Source organism: Phacochoerus africanus, chromosome 5 (genome assembly GCF_016906955.1).
Source record: "Phacochoerus africanus isolate WHEZ1 chromosome 5, ROS_Pafr_v1, whole genome shotgun sequence".
NCBI classification, from domain to species: domain Eukaryota; kingdom Metazoa; phylum Chordata; class Mammalia; order Artiodactyla; family Suidae; genus Phacochoerus; species Phacochoerus africanus.
This window is the reverse complement of record NC_062548.1, coordinates 12,332,838-12,338,006: the sequence shown is the minus strand read 5'-3', so window position 1 is coordinate 12,338,006 and position 5,169 is coordinate 12,332,838.

The window sequence follows — 5,169 nt, the reverse complement described above, 5'->3', positions numbered from 1 at the left end:
ACCAACACCTCACTGTCACGATTACTGTAGTTCTTACAGTTCTTGACATTGGGGAGTATGCCTTCCAACTTCTTTTTTCAAAATTACTTTAACTGTTCCAATTCTTTTGCTATTCCACATAAAATTATAGACTCAGCATTCCTATACAGAAAAAATACACTTGGGATTTTTATTTGAATTATGTGAAATTAATAGATCAGTTTGGGGAGAATTAACAGCTGTGTTGAGTTATCCAAGCCCCATGTCCCTCCGTTTATTCCGGTCTTTGACACTTCTTCAGCATTTTTCTAGTTTTCAGCACACAGATCTGACACATATTTTTGTTAAAGCTGTAACTTTTAGATGAGGTTTTGTTAGATTTCTTTCCTTTGGGGAGGAACTATTGTAAATGGTACTTGAAATTTTTTTGGCGTCCTATCATTCATTGATATGTAGAGAGAAATACAACGGATTTTTTTTTTTTCTGTCTTTTTGCCTTTTCTAGAGCCGCTCCTGCCGCATATGGAGGTTCCCAGGCTAGAGGTCGAATCAGAGCTGTAGCCGCTGGCCTACGCCACAGCTCACGGCAACGCCGGATCCGTAACCCACTGAGCAAGGCCAGGGATTGAACCCAAAACCTCACGGTTCCTAGTCGGATTCGTTAACCACTGAGCCACGATGGGAACTCCAGATACAACGGATTTTTGAGGCTAATTTTGAGGCTTGTATTTTCTGACTTCGCTAAATTTAGTTCTTAGGAGGTTTTTGTTTTTGTTTTTTGTCTTTTTGCCATTTCTAGGGCCGCTCTCACAGCTAGGGGTCGAATCGGAGCTGTAGCCACTGGCCTACACCAGAGCTACAGCAACGCGGGATCCAAGCCACGTCTGCAACCTACACCACAGCTCACGGCAACGCCGGATCCTTAACCCACTGAGCAAGGGCAGGGACCGAAGCCGCAACCTCATGGTTCCTAGTCGGATTCGGATTTGTTAACGCCTGCGCCACGACGGGAACTCCCGTTTTTGTTTTTGTCGATGTGTTAGGGCTTTCTACAGAGACAGTCATGTCTTCTGAAATAGTAAGTTTTACTTCTTCCTGTCCTATCTGGACACACTTTACCTCTTGTCATTTTCCTTGTCTTCCTGGAGTGACCAGGATTTCCAGGGCAGTGATGAATAGGAGTACTGGAGCTGGACCTTCTAGCCTTTTTTTCCTGATCTTTGGAAGAAAGCATCCATTATTTCACCATTAAGCATAGTGTGAGCTGGTGCGGGGGGCTTGTAGCTGCCTTTAGTAAGTTTAAGGAAATTACCTTCTACTTTAGTTTGCTGAGATTTTATTTTTTACTTTTTTTTTTTTTTTTTTTGCCATATCTGAGGCACACAGAAGCTCCTAGGCCAGGGACTGAACTTGAGCCACGGCAGTGATCCAAGCTGCTGCAGTGACAATGCTGGATCCCTAATCCCCTTGCCATAAGGGAACTCTGAGTTCCTTTTTATTTTGCTTTTTTTTTTTTTTTTTTTTTTTTAGGGCTGCACCCAGTGGCACATGGAAGCTTCCAGGCTAGGGGTCAAATCGGTGCTGTAGCTGCTGGCCTACACCACAGCCACAGCAACGCAGGATCCTTAACCCACTGAACGAGGCCAGGGAGTGATCCTCATGGATGCTAGTCCAGTTCGTTAACCACCAAGCCACGAAGGGAACTCCTCTGAGTTGCTTTTAAAACAAACAAAAAAACTGATGGAGGTTGAAATTTTGTCAGATGGTTTCAGCATCATTTGATCTGATCACATGATGGGATTACACTGACTGACTTTAAAAACTGAGAGAATTCACATACCTTAAACTTCACCATTTTAAAGTGTACAATTCAGTGATTTTTAGCATGTTTGCAGAGTTGTGCAACTATCACCACTAATTCTAGAACATTTTCTTCATCCTCCAAATAAACTCCACACCCATCAGCAGTCACTCCCTATCCACCGTCCCCAGTCAATCTACTTTCTGTCTCTAGGACTTTGGCTGTTCTGGACAGTTCATGTACATAGACTCTTCAACATATGAACTTCTATGTCTGGCTTCTTTCTTCCTCTTAGCATAACATTTTTAAGGTTCATCCATGTTGCAGCATGTAGTCGGAGTACCTCGTTCCTTTTTATGGCTGAGTAATATTCCGTCATATGCATACACCAGATTTTGCTTATCTACTCAGCAGTTGATGGCCATCTGGGTTGTTCCCTTGTTTTGGCCACTCGGAATAATGTTGCCATGCACATTCAAGCACAAGTTGCTGTGTGTACATGTTCTCATTTCTCTTGTTTATACATCTGAGAATGGAACTGCTGGGTCATACCTCTGTGATTAGCATTTTAAGGAACAGCCAAACTGATTTGTGCTGCAGCTGCACCACATTATTTTTTAATTTTTTTTTTGTCTTTTGTCTTTTTGGGGCCTCACCTATGGCATATGGAAGTTCCCAGGCTAGGGGTCTAATTGGAGTTGTAGCCACTGGCCTATACCACAGCCACAGCAATAGCAACACAGGATCCGAGCCGTGTCTGTGACCTATATCACAGCTCACGGAAATGCCAGATCCTTAACCCACTGAGGGAGGCCAGGGATCGAACCTGCAACCTCACGGTGCCTAGTCAGATTCGTTAACCACTGAGCTACGATGGGAACTCCCAGCTGCACCACTTCATACTCCCCTTGGTGGAGAATGAGTTTCCTAACTTCTCCAGATCCTCACCAACACTTACTCTCTTTCTTTTTAAAAATTTACGACCATTCTTGTGGGTGTGAAGTGGTGTCTCACTGTGGTTTTCCATGGATTTATTTTTATAATACTGAACCACTACTACATGCCTGGGTACATTCTACATAGCACATTCATTCTTTTGGATATTGATATTGCTAGAATGATAATGGGCTGTAACATTTCCTGTACTGTTTCTGACGCTGGTATTAGGGAGAGAATGATGCATCTGTGTACAAAGGATACTTGCATTTTCTTAGGTGGAAGCATGAAGCTGTTGGAATTGCGTGGAAATCGCATATGGGAAGAAGGATGAGAAGCCAGAGGGATGGATTGTGCTGGTTGCTGATGGTTATCTCAGCCCCAAGCCCACTCCGTTCATCTTCAGGTCTGTGGTCCTGTGGCTGCACTGATGAAAACTACATTTCCCAGACTTCCTTGCAACGGGCTTCCTATTGAAGAGGGTGGGCTAGGAGGGGCCCGCTGAGGGAGACTGGAATGTGAAAGGAGGGAGGGGACTTTCTTCTGCCCATCAGTCTGGCAGGAGCAGATGTTCAGCTCCAGCACTGCCTGTTTTTGCATCTCCCTTCTTAGAAGTTCCAACAGGAGGTAGACTTCTACCTTTCCCAACACACATCACAACTCCAAGCCCTGGTCTCCTGGGCTCCTCCCTCCAAGTCTCTAGCCAGCTTCCAAGATGACCCCAGCGATCCCTCCCGGTCCTGGGATTTGTAGTCTTCTATAGACACTTCCTGTATTGAATCAGGATTGGTTTGTGTGACCAGTGGAATATGATGGATGTGACATTGCGTAACTTTTTTTTTTTTTTGTCTTTCTAGGGCCGTACTCTTGGCATATGGAGGTTCCCAGACTAGGGGTCTAATTGGGGCTGTAGCCGCTGGCCTAACAGCACAGCCACAGCAACGTCAGATCTGAGACCTGTCTGCGACCTAGACCAGAGCTTATGGCAATGTTGGATCTTTTAACCCACTGAGTGAGGCCAGGGATCAAACCCACATCCTCATGGATTCTAGTCAGGTTTGTAAACCACGGAGCCACAATGGGAACTCCCAAGAAGTGACCTCGTGTGACTTCTTAGAGCAGGTCTTCGAAAGCAGTGGAGCCTCTGCTTTGCTCTCTTGGGATGCTCTCTAGAGGAGGATGCTGGGAGAGGCCCCTGAGAGGGACACTGAGGCCTCTCCACAGCCAGCATCCACTTGCAGCCATGTGCCTGAGCCCCATGCAGAGCCCTGGGAGGTGGGCCCTCTGGCACCAGGTAAGCCCTCAAAGGACTGCAGCCCAGGCCACATCTACCCACAAAGAGACCCCCGGCCAAACCCACCCCCTCGAGCTGCTCCCAAGTTCTTGACAGAGACGTTCTGAGCCATGACTGATCCGTTACTTCAAGACACCACATTTAAGGAGTGAATTGTTAGCCAACACCAGATCGCTGAACTGACCTCCTCGTTCCTTAAACGCCCCAGCCGGGCTCTGCTGCTGCTTCCTGTGGTTCCTCAGAAGTGGTTATCTATCTCAGTATCCACTTCTCGCCCTTCCACTGCGTTTCGACACCTGTGTGAACAAGTCTCTGGATTAAAATGCCCTATATTTGAAATGACGAGGATGGCTTCTATTTTCCTGATGGACCCTCTACATTTTTCTTTTTTGCTTTTTTAGGGCCGCACCTGTGGCACATGTAAGTCCCCAGGCTAGGGGTCAAATCGGAGCTACAGTTGCGGGCCTAAACCACAGCCACAACTCGGGATCCGAGCCGTGTCTGCGATCTATGCTACAGCTCACGGCAACACCAGATCCTTAACCCACTGAGCGAGGCCAGGGATTGAACCTACAACCTCATGGTTTCTAGCTGGGTTCGTTTCTGCTGTGCCATGACGGGAACTCCAACCGTCTACATTTTATAATAGAGAGCACGAACGAAAAGCCATCTGTCCTCCAGCACCCCTCACTCTCCCCGCCTCCCCCTCCCAAACTCAGTTCTGGAAGCATCTTCCCTTGTCCCAGCTGGGCCACCACCTCCATTCTACGCCCTCTGCCCATCCCTCCACTGCCATCTTCCCACCGGGTTTGTTAAGTCCCCAAGCTCCTCTCCTCCTATTTCCCCGACATACACCAACCACCAGGCAGCACCGAGGGGGGGAGTACGGCATTTAATTTATTATTCTGAGTCGGGTTGTGTTGTGATTCCTGGATGGAGGTGACTGTGTCCCACCTCCCTGAGTCATGGTCCCATGGGCCTGTGTCGATTATTTTCCAGGTTCAAAGTGCACTGAGAAGGCTTCACAGTTTTAATACTTCCTAGATGCTCAACTGAGGCAAAGTGACGAAATGGCCCCCCCACCCCCGCCCGCCAGAAAAATAAAACCCCAAGCCCCCGACAGCTGCTGCTGCAGCCGCTATGAAAAAATAATACAAAC